Below are 20,493 nucleotides of genomic sequence, written 5' to 3' on the forward strand. Positions count from 1 at the left end.
CCTGACCTGCATACAGATTTCTCAAGACGCAGATCAGGTGGTCTGGTATTCCCATCTCTTTCAGAATTTCTCACAGTTTGTTGTGATCCACACAGTCAAAGGATTTGGCATAGTCAATAAAACAGAAGTGGATGTTTTTCTGGAACTCTCTTGCTTTTTGACAACCCAACGGATGTTTCCAATTTGTTCTCTTGTTCCTCTGCCTTTTCTAAATCCAGATTGAACATCTGGAATTTCACAGTTCATGATTTGCTGAATCCTGACTTGGAGAATTTTGAGCATCACTTTACTAGTGTGTGAGATGAGTGCAATTGTGTGGTAGTTTGAGCATTCTTTGGCATTGCCTTTCTTTGGAATGAAAACTGACCTTTTCCAGTCCTGTGGCCACTGCTGAGTTTCCCAAATTTGCTGGCATATTGAATAAAGTACTCTCACAGCATCATCTTTTAGGATTTGAAATAGCTCAAATGGAATTCCACTACCTCCACTAGCTTTGTTTGTAGTGATGCTTCCTAAGGCCCGCTTGACTTCGCATTCCAGGATGTCTGGCTCTAGGTGAGTAATCATACCATTGTGATTATCTGGGTTATAGTAGATTATACTAGTATCTGAATTATACTAGATTATAGTCTAGTAGTGAGAGAAATGGGTCTTCCCTGGTAGCTCAGCTGGTAAAGAATCTGCCTGCAATGCAGGAGACCCTGGTTCGATTCCTGGGTCGATTCGTGGGTCAGAAAGATCCCCTGGAGAAAGGATAGGCTACCAACTCCAGTATTCTTGGGCTTCCTTGGTGGTGCAGATGGTAAAAGTGAGATAAATGGGTAAATCAAAAGTTATTACAAATTATGGTAAATATTATACAAAAAGAAGGTTGTGGTAGTACATAATGGTGAGGTATGGAAGGGGGCATAAAAGTTTCTAATTTAGAGACTGAAAGGCTTCACTGAGGACATGACATACCTTCCTCTGCATTTCTACACTTGGTCTAGCCTATACGTTATTTGTATTACTGTCAAAGTGTCCAAAACTGTCTCCTGCCTCCAGTCTCCTACTTTAAACTCATCCATTACCTGAGTACTATAAGAGTGACTTCTTAAATTCTTAAAAAAAAAAAAAACTTTTATTTTACTTTTCATTTCCAAGAAAGTGTTACCAGAGTATAACTGATTTTTAATGTATCAGCTTCAGGTGTACAGCAATTTGAATCAGGTATACATATATTTACATCAACTTTTTTTTTGTTTCAACTTTTCTTTTTTAAAAATTATTTATTTTTTAAAATTTATTATTATTATTTTTTACTTTACAATATTGTATTGGTTTTGCCACACATCAACATGAATCCGCCACGGGTGTACACGTGTTCCCAATCCCGAACCCCCCCCCCCCCCCCCCCCCCCCCCCCCCCCCCCCACCTGCCACATCACCCCTCCGGGTCATCCTAGTGCCCCAGCCCTAAGCATCCTGCACCCTGCATCGAACGTAGACTGGCAATTCATTTATTATATGATATTATACGTGTATCAATGCTATTCTCCCAAATCATCCCACTCTCTCCCTCTCCCACAGAGTCCAAAAGACTGTTCTATATACCTGTGTCCCTTTGGCTGTCTCACATACAGGGTTATCATTACCATCTTTCTAAATTCCATATATATGTGTTAGTATACTGTATTGGTGGTTTTTTTTTTTTTTTCTGGCTTACTTCACTCTGCATAATCGGCTCCAGTTTCATCCACCTCATTAGAACTGATTCAAATGTATTCTTTCTAATGGCTGAGTAATACTTCACTGTGTATATGTACCACAGCTTTCTTATCCATTCATCTGCTGATGGACATCTAGGTTGTTTCCATGTCCTGGCTATTATAAACAGTGCTGCGATGAACATTGGGGTACATATATCTCTTTCAATTCTGGTTTCCTCCATGTGTATGCCCAGCAGTGGGATTGCTGGGTCATAAGGTAGTTCAATTTCCAGTTTTTTAAGGAATCTCCACACTGTTCTCCATAGTGGCTGTACTAGTTTGCATTCCCACCAACAGTGTAGGAGGGTTCCCTTTTCTCCACACCCTCTCCAGCATTTATCGCTTGTAGACTTTGGATCGCAGCCATTCTGACTGGCGTGAAATGGTACCTCATTGTGGTTTTGATTTGATAATGAGTGATGTTGAGCATCTTTTCCTGTCTTTGTTAGCCATTTGTATGTCTTCTTTGGAGAAATGTCTATTTAGTTCTTTGGCCCATTTTTTGATTGGGTCATTTATTTTTCTGGAATTGAGCTGCAGGAGTTGCTTGTATATTTTTGAGATTAGTTGTTTGTCAGTTGCTTCATTTGCTATTATTTTCTCCCATTCCGAAGGCTATCTTTCCACCTTGCTTATAGTTTCCTTTGTTGTGCACAAGCTTTTAATTTTAATTAGGTCCCATTTGTTTATTTTTGCTTTTATTTCCAGTGGGAGGTGGGCCATAGAGGATCCTGCTGTGATTTATGTCGGAGAGTGTTTTGCCTATGTTCTCCTCTAGGAGTTTTATAGTTTCTGATCTTACATTTAGATCTTTAATCCATTTTGAGTTTATTTTTGTGTGCGGTGTTAGAAAGTGATCTAGTTTCATTCTTTTAAAAGTGGTTGACCAGTTTTCCCAGCACCACTTGTTAAAGAGATTGTCTTTACTCCATTGTATATTCTTGCCTCCTTTGTCAAAGATAAGGTGTCCATATGTGTGTGGATTTATCTCTGGGCTTTCTATTTTGTTCCATTGATCTATATGTCTGTCTTTGTGCCAGTACCATACTGTCTTGATGACTGTGGCTTTGTAGTAGAGCCTGAAGTCAGGCAAGTTGATTCCTCCAGTTCCATTCTTCTTTCTCAAGATTGCTTTGGCTATTCGAGGTTTTTTGTATTTCCATACAAATCTTGAAATTATTTGTTCTAGTTCTGTGAAAAATGTGTCTGGTAGCTTGACAGGGATTGCATTGAATTTGTAAATTGCTTTGGGTAGTATACTCATTTTCACTATATTGATTCTTCCAATCCATGAACATGGTATATTTCTCCATCTATTAGTGTCCTCTTTGATTTCTTTCATCAGTGTTTTATAGTTTTCTATATATAAGTCTTTAGTTTCTTTAGGTAGATATATTCCTAAGTATTTTATTCTTTTCATTGCAATGGTGAATGGAATTGTTGCCTTAATTTCTTTTTCTACTTTCTCATTATTCGTGTATAGGAATGCAAGGGATTTCTGTGTGTGTTGATTTTATATCCTGCAACTTTACTATATTCATTGATTAGCTCTAGTAATTTTCTGGTGGAATCTTTAGGGTTTTCCATGTAGAGGATCATGTCATCTGCAAACAGTGAGAGTTTTACTTCTTCTTTTCCAATTTGGATTCCTTTTATTTCTTTTTCTGTTCTGATTGCTGTGGCCAAAACTTCCAGAACTATGTTGAATAGTAGCGGTGAAAGTGGGCACCCTTGTCTTGTTCCTGACTTTAGGGGAAATGCTTTCAATTTTTCACCATTGAGGATAATGTTTGCTGTGGGTTTGTCATAGATAGCTTTTATTATGTTGAGGTATGTTCCTTCTATTCCTGCTTTCTGGAGAGTTTTTATCATAAATGGATGTTGAATTTTGTCAAAGGCCTTCTCTGCATCTATTGAGATAATCATATGGTTTTTATTTTCAATTTGTTAATGTGGTGAATTACACTGATTGATTTGTGGATATTGAAGAATCCTTGCATCCCTGGGATAAAGCCCACTTGGTCACAGTGTATGATCTTTTTAATGTGTTGTTGGATTCTGATTGCTAGAATTTTGTTGAGGATTTTTGCATCTATGTTCATCAGTGATATTGGCCTGTAGTTTTCTTTTTCTGTAGTATCTTTGTCAGGTTTTGGTATTAGGGTGATGGTGGCCTCATAGAATGAGTTTGGAAGTTTACCTTCCTCTGCAATTTTCTGGAAGAGTTCGAGTAGGATAGGTGTTAGCTCTTCTCTAAATTTTTGGTAGAATTCAGCTGTGAAGCCGTCTGGACCTGGGCTTTTGTTTGCTGGAAGATTTCTGATTACAGTTTCAATTTCCATGCTTGTGATGGGTCTGTTAAGATTTTCTATTTCTTTCTGGTTCAGTTTTGGAAAGTTGTACTTTTCTAAGAATTTGTCCATTTCTTTCACATTGTCCATTTTATTGGCATATAATTGCTGAAAAAATATGGAACGCTTCACGAATTTGCGTATCATCCTTGCACAGGAGTCATGCTAATCTTTTCTGTATCATTCCAATTTCAGTATATGTGCTGCCAAAGTGAGCACCATCAACTGTTTTTTAAGGTTATTTTCCCATAAAAGTCGTTACAGAATATTCAGTAGAGTTCCCTGTGGTATATAGTAGGTTAGTTATTCATTTTATATATAGTATTATATACATTTGAATCTCCCAAATCCTAATTTATCCCTTTCCCTGTTGTTAATCATAAGTTTGTTTTCTAGGTCTGTGAGATTGACTATATCGGTGGTTTAGTCACTAAGTCGTCAAGTCACTAAGTCTGACTTTTGTGACCTCATGGACTATAGCTTGCCAGGCTCCTCTGTCCATGAGATTCTCCAGGAAAGAATACTGGAGTGGGTTGCCATTTCCTTCTCTAGGGGATCTTTCCAACCCAGGGATCGAACCCAGGTCTCCTGTATTGAAGGCAGATTCTTTACCGACTGAGCTATGAGGGAAGCCCTGTGAGTCTATTACTGTTTTGTAAATAATTTCAATTGTGTCATTTTCTCATATTCCTAATAAGTGATATCATATGATATCTGTCTTTTCTGTCTCACTTATTTCACTCAATATGACAAAACCAAATGTAGAACTACCATATGATCCAGCAGTCCCACTCCTGGGCATATATCCAGAAAAAGGCATAGTCCAAAAAAATACATGCACCCTGATGTTCACTGCAGCACTCTTTACAATAGCCAAGACATGGAAGCAACTTAAACATCTACTGAGAGAGGAAGAAATAAAAAGAAGAGGTAGTATATATACACAATGGAATATTATTAAGTCATAAAAATAATGAAATAATGACATTTGTTGTAACATGGATGAAAAAGAATGATTTTTAAAATTGCTGATCAGTTAACCTTTTACCTATGTTGGTATTAGAATAATTTTCTGAAACTGGATCTAATTATATTAGTACCCAATCCAAGGTCCTTCAAAAACTTTAGAAAAGTATCAGCTAAAAATACAACGGCCTGTAAGATGTGAACTTCCTTAGTCTCAAGCTCCTTCCTGCCTGGAAGTCTTTGCTCTGTTCTACTGAATAACGATTTTGCTAAATTTTACCTTTGCCTGCAAAGTCTTCCACACTCCTTTCCTAGTTTGACCACTAATCAACTTTCAAGTCAACTCAAATGTAACCTCCTTTCTACAGGGGTGCCTGGTATAGTTACATCTTTCTTATGAGCTTCTGCCATTCTCAGAGGATGCTGCCAGCACAGTCCCAATCAACAGTTCATTGTATATGTTTCATCCATTAGAGTAAGAACAGAAGAGTTTCATTTTCGTGTCCCTATTTCTAATGCCGTGCAGTGTCTGCCATGCAGAAAAGACACAGTGTTGAATGAATGACTTCATGAAATGATGAATGATGATAAGCATCTGATTTTATTTTCAGCTGTGCAAGCATCATGCTTAATCTTACATTTATGGCACTTAACATAAAATAGATACTTGAAGACTATACTCTGAGTGAAAAATCACAAGAATACTGTATGGATGTGTGCTATAATGGTAATGTAAAGACAAGCCTAACAAAAATAAAAAATAACTAATTGTGAATTCAAAGATCAAAAAGTAGAAACTAGAAAGCATCCATTCACTTTGTATTTACCAGCTTATCCTTTCTTTATTCCTTTGCATAACTCCCTGTTACTCCTTCTGGGTTCCTGAATCTTGTATTCTAACAACTGGACGAATTCCATTTGAAATATGAGAAAGTCCATCTCTTCTTACAATAACACATGGCTTAAAAAGAAGATATAATATTTTCATTATTGTTGTCCTTATGTACCTGACAAGAAAACCGTTTTTTGCTAGACAAATTGTATTTTTGTTTAATTCCATAAATTGAGCCTACTTAAAATGAAGACTGTCTGTCTAATCTCATTTCCACTGGTAAATGACTTAATGCTCAAAGAGTCAGTTCCTCTTTTCTGTTTATTGCTACTAGAGGATTTAGTCCTTTCACATTATGTAAGACCACGGCAATCCTTATTTCCTGTTTTCCAGATATCTTAAGGTTTCTGCCAAGCTTCTCATCCCTCTGGTTTTAATTAGTTTGTATATGTCTTTATTTCCGGATGTCCACTTTTTAATTTTAGTCAATTTTTCTATTTCCTGTTAATCTAACATTTGGTAGACAATGTAAAATTTATAATACATGAAATAGTGCTGACAATTCAATTACTATATAGACTCATTTTATTCTCAAATCCCTGCTTCAGAGTGACAGACACTATCTTACTCCAAACTCCAGATTTTAGAAACTTAAACACCGGCAATGCTGAAGTTTAAGCAATTCTCTCTGTAACATTTGTTGAATATATTAGTATACTAAAATGCTCAAATTAAGATGTGGCAGTAGTTTCTAGGTGTTAATTCTTAGATTTGTGAATATATGCAAACACTGACTTAATTTCTACCATTTTTGTACATTTGAATTGAGCTGTACATTAAAATAACCTTCTATCCAATCAATCTTATACAGAAACTAAATGAAATTGTCTTATAAATTTGTAATTAGAGCTCATTTGTCAGGTCAAATCCAGTACTTTGGGCTTGAAAAAGATAGGAGGGTAAATGAAAGGAATAGTTTCTCCGTAAAAACTGTATAGACTACTAATTTTTACAGAATCTTGTAACATGATGTTACATAGAATAAAGTAGAAAAATAACTCTTTTCATAAGGATGGAAGTCCATAAATCACTCCAAACAATCATAGAGGTTAATATGTATTATAGGCTAAACTATGTAAGAAATTATATATCTAAAATATATACAAAGATTTCTCAAACACATCTGTGAGGCCACACAATTACCAGTAAACAGTATTGGGTAACTTTTTAAGCTGCCTTTTTTTTTGATTAAAGTTTTTCTTTTTTTTGTAATTGTCTACTTAATCAAAGTTTTATTTTCTTCTCTTGATTTTAACCAGGAAGTTTTCTTTACAGTTAATCTTAATTAACTTTATAGCTTAATTTTTTAATATTTGAGCCCTAATGAAATGGTCAGATAACTATTAAGGAGGCTGAAATTTATTTAATGTAAGTTCACTTTTGTTGGATGTTAAGTAAAAAGGATGTCAATTTATAAAGTTAAAATTCAATTTTAGCAAAGACAACTTAGTTTTGACTTGTTTTGCAAAATATAGGACATACAAATTTAGTATTCTCATTGAAAATATCTGAGAACTATTTATGGATGATATCATATACATCTTCATAAATTATTAGAGAAGTAGGCATTCCAAATGAGACAAATAATTATCTTACCTATGCAAATCAGAGGTGACTCAATAAATAATATGTTAAATGACATTTATAGAAGCTTAGAAGGAAGATAGCTTTGCTGCTGGCTCAGTGCTAAAGAACTTGCCTGCCAATGCAGGAGACCCAGGTTTGATCTGCGGGTCAGGAAGATGCCCTGGAGAAGGAAATGGCTAACCAGTCTAGTATTCTTGTCTGAGAAATCCTATGGAAAGAGGAGTCTGGCAGGCTATAGTCTATGAGGTCACAAGACAGTCAGATATGACTGAGTAACTAAGCATGCATGCATGATTTCCATTTTGGAGCTGGGTTATGATGCCATTTGTAATCTATCAAAGAAATCTGTGAAATGGTAAACAGAAGCTAATGATCTTTTCAGTGGAATAGTTTATAAGGTAGCATCATCTCTCTGTGTCAAAATATGATTGAGAGATGTTTTTCTCTCTTTGCAAAAGAAGGACAAAGAACATGCTACCAATCAATGTATTGAGAATATTTTGACATATGTGATTATGTAAGCTGTTTCCTAAGGGAAAATGATGGTACATGTTCTAGAGCCTAGAATCTAGGCGGTCAGGTGAGAGAGGAGGACTGGGACATTCATGTCATGTTGAGTGATTAAAGAGCTGAAGATAGAAGCAGTGGAGGTGGAGGTGGTTCAGTTCAGTTCGGTTCAGTGGCTCATTTGTGTCCAGCTCTTTGCGAGGCCATGAAATGCAGCATGCCAGGCCTCCCTGTTCATCACCAACTCCTAGAGTCCACCAAAACCCATGTTCACTGAGTTGGTGATGCCATCCAACCATCTCATCCTCTGTCATCTCCTCCTCCTGCCCTCAATCTTTCCCAGCATCAGGGTCATTTTGAATGAGTCAGCTCTTTGCATCAGGTGGCCAAAGTATTGGAGTTTCAGCTTCAACATCAGTTCTTCCAAAAAACACCCAGGACTGGTCTCCTTTAGGATGGACAGGTTGGATCTCCTTGTAGTCAAAGGGACTCTCAAAAGTCTTCTCCAACACCATAGTTCAAAACCGGCAATTCTTCGGCGCTCAGCTTTCTTCACAGTCCAACTCTCACATCCATACATGACCACTGGAAAAACCATAGCCTTGACTAGATGGACCTTTGTTGACAAAGTAATGTCTCTGCTTTTTAATATGCTGTCTAGGTTGGTCACAACTTTCCTCCAAGGAGCGAGCGTCTTTTAATTTCATGACTGCAGTCACCATCTGCAGTGATTTTGTAGCTCCCAAAATAAAATCAGCCACTGTTTCCACTGTTTCCCCATCTATTTCCTATGAAGTGATGGGATCACATGCCATGATCTTAGTTTTCTGAATGTTGAGCTTTAAGCCAACTTTTTCACTCTCCTCTTTCACTTTCATCAAGAGGCTCTTTAGTCCTTCTTCACTTTCTGCCATAAGGGTGGTTTCATCTGCATATCTGAGGTTATTGATATTTCTCCCAGCAATCTTGATTCCAGCTTGTGCTTCTTCCAGTCCAGCATTTCTCATGTTGTACTATGCATATAAGTTAAATAAGCTGGGTGACAATACACAGCCTTGACGTACTCCTTTTCCTACTTGAAACCAGTCTGTTGTTCCATGTCCAGTTCTAATTGTTGCTTCCTGACCTGCATATAGGTTTCTCAAGAGGCAGGTCAGGTGGTCTGGTATTCCCATCTCTTTCAAATTTTCCTCAGTTTATTGTGATCCACACAGTGAAAGGCTTTGGCATAGTCAATAAAGCAGAAACAGATGTTTTTCTGGAACTCTCTTGCTTTTTGATGATCCAGCAGATGTTGGCAATTTGATCTCTAGTTCCTCTGCCTTTTGTAAAACCAGCTTGAACATCTGAAAGTTCATGGTTCATGTATTGCTGAAGCCTGGCTTGGATAATTTTGAGCATTACTTTACTAGTATGTGAGATGAGTGCAATTGTGCATTAGTTTGAGCATTCTTTGGCATTGCCTTTCTTTGGGATTGGAATGAAAACTGACCTTTTCCAGTCCTGTGGCCACTGCTGAGTTTTCCAAATCTGCTGACATATTGAGTGCAGCACTTTCACAACATCATCTTTCAGAATTTGAAATAGCTCAAGTGGAATTCTACCACCTCCACTAGTTTTGTTCCTAGTGATGTTTCCTAAGGCCCACTTGACTTTGCATTCCAGGATGTCTGGCTCTAGGTGAGTGTGAGTGATCACACCATTGTGATTATCTGGATTGTGAAGATCTTTTTTGTACAGTTCTGTGTATTCTTGCCATCTCTTCTTAATATCTTCTGCTTCTGTTAGGTCCATACTACTTGTGTCCTTTATTGAGCCCATCTTTTCATGAAATATTCCCTTAGTATCTCTAATTTTCTTGAAGCGATCTGTACTCTTTCCCATTCTATTGTTTTCCTGTATTTCTTTGCATTGAATTGCTAAGGAAGGCTTTCTTATCTCTCCTTGCTATTCTTTGGAACTCTGCATTCAAATGGGTACATCTTTCCTTTCCTCCTTTGGTTTTTGCCTCTCTTCTTTATACAGCTATTTGTAAGGCCTCCTCAGGCAGCCATTTTGCTTTTTTACATTTCTTTTTCTTGAGGATGGTCTTGATTCTTGTGTCCTGTACAATGTCATGAATGTCTGTCCCTTGTTCATCAGGCACTCTGTCTATCAGATCTAGTCCCTTAAATCTATTTCTCATTTCCACTGTATAATCATAAGGGATTTGATCTAGGTCATACCTGAATGGTCTAGTGGTTTTCCCCACTTTCTTCAATTTAAGTCTGAATTTGGCAATAAGGAGTTCATGATCTGAGCCACAGTCAGCTCCTGGTCTTGTTTTGGCTGACTATATAGAGCTTCTCCATCTTTGGCTGCAAAGAATATAATCAATCTGATTTTGGTGTTGACCACCTGGTGATGTCCATGTATAGAGTTCTCTTGTGTTGTTGGAAGAGGGTGTTTGCTATGACCAGTGCATTCTGTTGGCAGAACTCTATTAGCCTTTGCCCTGCTTCATTCTATACTCCAAGGCCAAATTTGCCTGTTACTCCAGGTATTTCTTGACTTCCTCCATCTGCATTCCAGACCCCTATAATGAAAAGGACATCTATTTGGGGTGTTAGTTCTAGAAGGTCTTGTAGATCTTCATAGATCCGTTCAACTTCACCTTCTTTAGCATTATGGGTCGGGGCATAGACTTGGATTACCGTGATATTGAATGGTTTGCCTTGGAAATGAACAGAGATCATTCTGTTCTTGAGATTGCATCCAAGTACTGCATTTTGGACTCTTTTGTTGACTATGATGGCTACTCTATTTCATCTAAGGGATTCTTACCCACAGTAGCGGATATAGTGGTCATCTGAGTTAAATTCACCCATTCCAGTCCATCTTAGTTCATGGATTCCTAGAATGGCAATATTCACTCTAGCCATCTCCTGTTTGACCACTACCAATTTGCCTTGATTCATGGACCTAACATTCAGGTACCTATGCAATATTGCTCTTTACAGCATCGAACCTTGCTTCTATCACTAGCCCCATCCACAACTGGGTGTTGTTTTTTCCTTGCCTCCATCCCTTCATTCTTTCTGGAGTTATTTCTCCACTGATCTCCGGTGGTATACTGGGCATCTACCGACCTGGGGAGTTCCCCTTTCAGTGTCCTACCTTTTGCCTTTTCATACTGTTCATGGGGTTCTCAAGGCAAGAACACTGAAGTGGTTTGCTATTTTCTTCTCCAGTGGGTGGTGAAGATGGCAAATGATGATATGGCATTTCAAGTTACCATTTAATTAAACTTACTTATTCCATACAATATTTTTGATTCAATGTCTTTCAGTTCTGTCACTCAGTCGTGTTTGACTCTTTGCAACCCCATGAATTGCAGCATGCCAGGCCTCCCTGTCCATCACCAACTCCCGGAGATCACCCAAACTCATGTCCATCGAGTCGGTGATGCCATCCAGCCATCTCATCCTCTGTTGTCCCCTTCTCCTCCTGCCCCTAATCCCTCCCAGCATCAGAGTCTTTTCCAATGAGTCAAATCTTCGCATGAAATGGCCAAAGTACTAGAGTTTCAGCTTTAGCATCATTACCTCAAAACAACACCCAGGACTGATCTCTTTTAGAATTGACTGGTTGGATCTCCTTGCACTCCAAGGGACTCTCAAGAGTCTTCTCCAACACCACAGTTCAAAAGCATCAATTCTTTGCCGCTCAGCTTTCTTCACAGTCCAACTCTCACATCCATACATGACCACTGGAAAAACCATAGCCTTGACTAGATGGACCTTTGTTGACAAAGTAATGTCTCTGCTTTTCAGTATGCTATCTAGGTTGGTCATAACTTTCCTTCCAAGGAGTAAGCGTCTTTCAATTTCATGGATGCAGTCACCATCTGCAGTGATTTTGGAGCCCCCCAAAATAAAGTCTGACACTGTTTCCACTGTTTCCCCATCTATTTCCCATGAAGTGATGAGACCAGATGCCATGATCTTTGTTTTCTGAATGTTGAGCTTTAAGCCAACTTTTTCACTCTCCTCTTTCACTTTCATCAAGAGGCTTTTTAGCTCCTCTTCACTTTCTGCCATAAGGTTGGTGTCATCTGCATATCTGAGGTGATTGATATTTCTCTTGGCAATCTTGATTCCAGCTTGTGCTTCTTCCAGCCCAGCATTTCTCATGATGTATTCTGCATATAAGTTAAACAAGCAGGGTGACAATATACAGTCTTGACGTACTCCTTTTCCTATTTGGAACCAGTCTGTTGTTCCATGTCAAGTTCTAACTGTTGCTCCTGACCTGCATATAGGTTTCTCAAAAGGCAGGTCAGGTGGTCTGGTATTATATCCACAGAACAACCCTACAGAGTACATATTATCTCATTTCCCAGATGAGAAAATTATGACTGCTAGTGCTTAACTATCACATTATGGTGACATGTGTTTAATGGTGGCCTTGGGATCTTTATGATGTCAAAGGTCACTCTCTCAACTACGACACCAACTTGTCCATCATTCCAGTTAGGGTGGAATTCTGCAGGACTACACTTTAAAGGTTGTAGTTCCGTGAAATTCCAAGCAAATTTCATTCTAACCTTTTGCTTTGACAGATGTGCAGCTTTAAAAAGATGAGATATAGTAAAATTTCAGCTCTGTGAGCTGCTGTTGATTAAATGAGAGGTTGTGGCCCTTTTAAAGTTCTTCCAGAGTTCATATTCAGAAGTAATTTCTACCCCATCATAAATAAACGAACCTCCTTAACAATCCTGCTGGTTACGTGGTGAAGTGGAAAGGTTAGAGAGTTGTTCAGGTTTGGAGGATTACTTCTTCGTGCACTGTACATAATAAATCTAATTTATGGAAGGCAGACTTGGCAGCAGAAAATGCAGTGGTATATTTCTGTTGGCTGAACCACCATTTTTTGTCAGAAAAGCAATTCTGAGATGTTTATTTTCCTGCACATTTATAAGGCTGTTTGGAAAACCCACCACTCAAAGGTTGACCTTGCTGTTATTTAAATATTTCTGAGGCTCTAAATTTATAACCTCCATGACAATACTGAGCTTATGATTTGAATGAAAATTAAGGTTTCTTAATTCCTTAAATAAAAATGAACTTACCTATTTTAAATGATGGTAACTTGTATTGGTATGAAAATAACTCACTTTTTACCTTATCTGGTAGTGTTCTGATGGACTCATGACAAATCAGATCTTAAATATTTCTTGGTGAGAGTCAGTATAGCACAGTATAGTCAAAAGCAGCCCTCTAGAGTCGACAGACGTGAGATGAAATATAACCTAACTTCTTTCTAGTTCTGACTTTTGGCAAGTCATATAAACTGTTTTGTCTATCTCCTGATTTATATTGGGTTGGCCAAAAAGTTTGTTCTGGTTGGTAGGGAAAAACACTAACAAACCTTTTGGTCAACCCAATAAATGTACAATGTTTCCCAGAACTCTTACAGACTTCCTGAGGGGCAAAATTCGTTTGTGCTCTTTCTATGGAATAGCTTCAACAGCAACACTCTAGCCACACAGAAGAGAAGCTCCAAACCTGAGCTTAATAATGATTGACCTTTCAGAACTGTTTTATAGATTAAAATAAAATTTGTGAATAAAGTACCTAGTACAAGATGTGGCCAAAAAATACATTCAGTGATTATTAAGGCTTTTTTTTTTTTTTTGCCTGTGGTTAACTCAAGATATGTTTTAAATATTTTATTTCAAATCTTTTCTCTTTTGTAACAGGAAGCAATGAGAAATTACTTATCACGTAGGGAAAAAAAATCACCAACAAAATTAATGAAAAAAAAAAAAAGCACAAAGAATTTACAGCTCAACACATGAGCCTAAGATGAATTGAAACCCAAGTATGGAAAGAGAGGCAGGATCACCATTTCAACTGGTAACAAATTATTAATAACAATCATTATAACATGGGAGAGGTGAAGGGGAGATATTAAAATACTGACATCTCTGGATTCTGTATTTCATGCATCTTAGCAGGATAACTTCTAAGTAAAAAACAAATTACACACTTGAACTACAGAATTAGAGTTTAGCAGTCATGGTGGTAAATAGTTTTGTCTGAAATACTAAAATTACTTGCGTATCTTATGTTTAAGAGACTTGTCTGCTCACGTAGTTATTCTTTCAAAAGATATTTATTACTCTGTGCAAGGGTAATATTATTATTTTTATATTCTTCCATAAATTTTAACACGGAACCTTAAGAACTCCAAGTAATCAATGAAGAAGAAAAATAGCAGAAAATGCAGAAGGAAGGACATTGTGAATCTTAGATAAATGTAGATTTAATACCAAATAAAAAGATTACAAAGTTTCACAACACTTGAATCATTTATGTTTGGGTGAAAAGATTGGGTTTTTATTTGGGAGTTTAGTGAAATGTTTTAAGCTAATAAAATATTCTGTTTAACATTCTATGATAGTTTTAAAACGCCTCAGACATCATTCTAGAACTTTGGCTGTAAAGTTTTTTCCTCCCAGATCATATTTTTGTTCAAAATGAAAATTAATATTAACCTAAAAAATACTTAAGAAGTTAAAGAAGTTTATCATAGGCTTGATTTGATCACTTTCTGGGTTTCTTGTTTTTAAAAGCATCTCTGTTCTCCTTCTTTATTATAACTTCTGTTGAAAATCCTTATGGAACAAAAAGTTATTCAGACTTTGTTAACAGTAGTAGCTCTACAATTTGGTAAATATTGTCACCATGTATAATCAGTAATAAGATATATATTTTTAAAAGTGCAGCCTCTGTTGCAACAATTAGCATTTCTTCAAAATATGCTTTCCTGAATACTCACTGGGACTCCAGTTATCTGCAAATTAAAGCAAGGCCACATCACAGCCAAACTGTGAACTAGGTTAAATGAAAGTTCTGTGTGCTTCGATTTTACACTGCACACCTCATGCATTCATTCACTGACTCAACATTTTTTGAACAACTTCTGAGTGGCAATCACTGCAGAGGATTCAAACAAGACATAGTTCCTGAATATGAGAAGTTTCAGTCTGGCAGGAAATTCTGCATAGCTTTCTATGATAAATGCATGATGGATGAAAATGTATTATGGGAGCACAGATAATGCTTAAATAAGAGTTGGTGCTCAATATCTCAACTGTGTTGAAGAAGGCTTTAACAATATAAAAGAGAAAAAAGGTATTTAAATTACAGGCAGAGAAAACACGCTTGTAAAAGCACAGAAGAGTGGAATAACATGATGCCATCCAAGGTACAGGAAAAGTGATCTGTTTTGGAAAGAGAAGGAAGATGTGAGGAGAGAGCTAAAAGTCAGAAAATAACAGGCCTTGTAGCCTCTTTCTTAATCAAGTGACACGATCAAGTTCAGGTTTTAGTATCATCATTCCGTGATGAGTGCAGAAGTAGACCTAAAGGGCTAAGCAGAGTCAAGCGTGCAGCTGTACATGTCGTACACTGCACACCCCCAGGGGGTGCTGCTCATGTAGACTGCACTATGAGTGGCTCTCCTTGAAGTTCTGTAAATTATTGTCTTCATGCCAGAAGAGAAACCAGTATCAATCCTCAGTTCATTTAGAAACCAGTGTCAATCCTCAGTGTCATTTACCTGTCTTTCAACTCAAGTATCATCGTTTCTTTGCCCTTACATAATCTCATCAAATATTCCTCTCACTATACTTCATTCATACAAATGACCAAAATCAATAAAAAAAGTAAGCTTCCATAATCTATAGATGAACAGGCAAGCAACAGCAAAAAAAAAAAAAAAAAAAAATTAGCTCTAATTCTCAAATTTCAGGTAGGCATGAAACAAAAAGGTTATTTTAGGCACTGAAATCCTCTCACCATTCATTTTAACTCCTTTAAGTCAACAGTATAGAAACAGGGGCACTCTTCATAACACATGGGAAATTTCCTAAAAGGAAGACTTCCTAGGTGCATCTAAAATTTGTCTAACAGAATCTCTCATAAACTCCTCACGTTATACTGAATGCATATTGCTAATCCTTGGGACAAAATGCTTTAAAATTGCTCCCCCAAGTGGAAGTGACCATTCTACTCTATTCTATACAGTCCAGATCTGCGCTTAAAACTTAGGGCATGCCTAGATTTGGAAATTTCCACCAAATGAAGAGCATAATTATAGGATTATTTTCTGAGGCACACTAATTTAGAAGACTGAGATTTTAGCATCTTGGACTATTCATCACTACTGAAACAAACAAAAACACCATATGAAGTTAGTCCATCTACTGTAATAGAAACTATTCTCTGTGTAACAATCTCTGAACCAAACTTACATTCAGGAAAATCATTACCTTATTTCTAAATCAATTTGAATTGCCTGAAAAATCTTTCTTGTATTCAATAAAAACCTTGCCTCACTTGTGCTCTATTTATCCAAATAGTATCTTTTAAATTTTTATTTTTTATTCTATTTTTAAGTTTTAATTTTGTATTGGGGTATAGCATATTAATAATGTTGTGATAGTTTCAGGTTAAGTAAACAGTGAAGGAACTCAGTCATACATATACTTGTATCCATTAATATACTATCATGTAAGAAACGAATCGCCAATCTAGGTTCGATACAGGATACAGGATGCTTGGGGCTGGTGCACTGGGATGACCCAGATAGATGATATGGGTAGAGAGGTGGGAGGGGGGTTCAGGATTGGGAATTCATGTACACCCGTGGCGATTCATGTCAATGTATGGCAAAACCAATACAGTATTGTAAAGTAAAAAAAAATTAGAAAAAGAAAACACAATTCCTTCTAGATCCAACACTTTTGCTGATTTGAGAAAACACATCTTTTCTCCCATATGGTTTCTAGATATTCTGAACTTCATTCCATGTGAGTGCCTCAGTTTTCAACAGCCCTACTGAAATTTGACATTCAGAACTGAATGTAACACTGCAGGTGTCATCTGGCCAGTACAGATTTTATTGAACTAATCCTTCTGCTCTGTCTGCCAAAACTACCATCAGTAATGAAGCCCAAGCTTACAATTGCTGTTAGAAAAGCCTTATGAAATTGGGCTTGAAGTCAACCCAAATCTTTAAGCCTTTTGCTTCATTTGTTTATACACAAATATGCAGGCACTTCCCATACTGGAATTTTATTAAAATTTATGGGTAAAATGTTTTGGAGCTTAATAAGAATACATTCTATACCCTCATCAAGTTATTCATACATTAGCTACATATCCCATTTTTTAATGCCAAAATGTAAATGTATTCTTTGGTCTATATTAATCACTGAAAAAAATCTGAAAATCTAGTGTTGCTTTAGGATGTTTTACAATACTTATTTTAATTTTTGATTCTACTGCGATCAAATGTAGAAAAGATGAATACACTAAATTGACCAAAAAGTTCATTTGGATGTAAGACAGAAAAACTCAGTACAATCTGTTACCCTAACTCCATATAAATGATTAAATAAGCTTTAAAATAAAATTGTATAGGGTCATCTCACTGCACCAGCCCCAAGCATCCAGTATCATGCATTGAAGCTGGATTGGTGACTCGTTTCATATATGATATTATACATGTTTCCCAGAGGAATGGTATGGGGAGGGAAGAGGGAGAGGGGTTCAGGATGGGGAACACTTGTATACCTGTGGTGGATACATGTTGATGTATTGCAAACCAATACAAATTTGTAAAGTAATTAACCTCCAATTAAAATAAACAAATTTATATTAAAAAAATTGTATAGGATATATTCACCTTTTAAGCTGCTAAAATAACCATTAAATATTAATGGAAATGTACTGAAAGTAACACTTTTAGAATACATTGTGTCAACAGATAATAACATCAGTTTCCAATTTTATAGTTTTTGTACAGGAGGTTAATTTTAAGAAGTTAAACTGGTGACCCAATACAGTGATAATTTTAAGAAACTTAAGTCTGGTCAAGAAAGTGAATCTATCTGGAACAGAATATTTAATATTAATAAAATTTCATATATTCTTTTCTTAATATCTCCAAATATATAATTATTTTATTTTTAATACAGGGAATGCTTATGACTATACTTGGGTATTTATTAATATGTTAACATATTTTTAGATACATATTTATTTAAATAAGGTAGTAAAAAAAAAAAAGTAGTGTTAGTTTCTCAGTCATGTCTGACTCTTTCCAGCCCCATGGAATTCTCTAGGCAAGAATACTAGAGTGGGTAGCCATTCCCTTCTCCAGGGGATTTTCCCAACCCAGGGATCAAATCTAGGTCTCCCACATTGCAGGCAGATTTCTTTACTGTCTGAGCCACCAGGAAGTCCAATACAGTGGTCATATACTAGCAAATGATATTAAAATAGATAATACTTGATTACATTTTTATCAATATACTCTGAAAACTAAAATGCATCTTACTTGTCTTCCTGAAAAACTAATCTTGCCATATTTCTTCCCATAGTCTTTAATTCTTTCTCATATCCTAATTCTTTCCCTATTCTGTAAATTCCCACACAAATACTATGAAATAAATTTGTCTAAATATAAATCTAGTAATGAGAAAAAGTATATAAATGGTGATAATGAGAATATTTCTAAGAAATCATCTATCAATTAAATATTTAGAATCGTGTCTGTGTGTGTATACATATATAGTGTTCAAAGTCAGGGTGTCTCCTCCCTCCTCTCTCCCTTCTCCCTTTTTTCTCATAACATGGACTTTTTAAATGCAATAGTGATCTTGTCTCAGGGAGCACAGAGATCTGAAATTTATATAAGGCCTTTAATAGAAACTTATGACACATGATCTGACCAGGCTTTTCACTATTTTTTGCCATTTTTTTGGCTTAAATCCAATGGAACAAACTGAACTTGGCATTGCTATTTCTGTTCGAAAAGAAGAAAAATATATAATTTTACTATTTCTTATGTTTTGGTTTTGGCACTGTGGCTTTTGTTTATGGAAAAAGACAGGGGAGGAAAATGCATTATTTTAACTTCACATGATAAATATTCATACCAAACTGAAATTTCCTTAAAAAGTATTTGTGCTTTTTTTTTTCATTTCTTATTATTACAATACAGACTGTTACTAATCCAAAGCAGGATTGAAAAAAGAAATAATAATATCTTCTTTAGATAACATTATAGATTTAAATGCATGGGAATATGGTTTCTGTACATTGTTCACTGTACTTTGCTGCATGCTTGAAATATTTTATAATATAAAAGAAAGGCTTCAACTATTTGATATTTTGGAGAAGGAAATGGCAATCCACTTTGATATTTAATGCAACACAGCATCTCACATGTTTTAGTTATGCACATAATTAAATGATACACTGTTCATTCTGGGAAAATGGTTCACTTCCTATATTGCATCTACCAATCAAAATTTTCATGATCATCAATATAAAATGGTAAAAAGAATTTCTGTTAAACACTGGGAAGTCAGAAGTATTACTTATATTCCTATTTTTCCTTCTTAGTATTTGGCAGAAATTCACTCTAGATAAAAATAGTTATTGTTTTAAAGTAGCTAATAATATCCATAAAGCACTTATCAAGAAGAAAACAAAATTGTCCTAGGATTAGATTTCATAAGCATACTTGGTACATTGGAATATTTTTATAAAAAGTCATATAAAGGCCTAAAAATGTAATAAACATGTATCATACTGTCACATTTTTTAAGAACCAGAGAACCGTCAAACTCCCAAATTATGATCAAAATCAAAGGACCTTTATGTATGTTTCTAACCTTCTCAACATGGTTGCAAAGTCACGTTCTTATCTTGCTTTATGAAATGGTCTTTTCTGTATTTACTAATCCTGGTTCCCTTGGGTCTCCTTGTATCATATTTGATATACAACTTCTTTCCTATCTCTGTGCGTACAATCCTTTGGAAACGAGAGCTTTTACATCTGTTTGCACTTCTTTATCTTTCTGACTGATCACATTGGTTTACTTTAGAAATTTCTACTCCATCTGTTGGTCTCAGCCACAATTGCCTTCTCTTTATTTTTTCCTTCCCCTACTTTTTTTCTAACTGCTTTTTTAAGTATGTATCACAGACACAGTATAAACAGCTTTCTGTAGTCTTACAGTTAAAACAACTTGAAAAGAAAAGAACATCATTATAGAACTCTAAAATGGAAACAGTTGTAGAAATCCAAGTGTGAATTGTCACCAGAAGTATTTAACCATCAGGCCACAGAATTCAGCAAACAAACTATTTTGATTCAAATCTGATAACCTGCAGATTTCCAATAAGAATAAACTTGAACTTGTAGCACTCAGAGTTTTCCAGGAATTGGTCATTGCACAAAGCAGTACCACAAAAGCAAAAACAAAACAAAACAAAAATCAAAACAAAAAACAAACAAAAATACCCACAATGATCTGGAAAATCAAACATGACAAAAAACTTCATGTTTGTGACTTTTGAGATAATTGCAGTTCATGAACATC

General features: G+C 36.1%; 1 protein-coding gene and 1 non-coding gene across 2 annotated transcripts in view; both read right to left on the minus strand.

Moving 5' to 3' along the window:
* Window positions 1–20,493, minus strand: part of PDE3A (phosphodiesterase 3A) — a 368,430-nt gene that overhangs the window by 110,400 nt on the left and 237,537 nt on the right. The window lies entirely within an intron of this gene.
* On the minus strand, window positions 4,212–4,318 carry LOC114114159 (U6 spliceosomal RNA). The gene has a single exon (XR_003588998.1). It is a non-coding gene; the product is annotated as a U6 spliceosomal RNA (small nuclear RNA).

This window comes from Ovis aries, chromosome 3 (genome assembly GCF_016772045.2).
Source record: "Ovis aries strain OAR_USU_Benz2616 breed Rambouillet chromosome 3, ARS-UI_Ramb_v3.0, whole genome shotgun sequence".
Classification (NCBI taxonomy): Eukaryota; Metazoa; Chordata; class Mammalia; order Artiodactyla; family Bovidae; genus Ovis; species Ovis aries.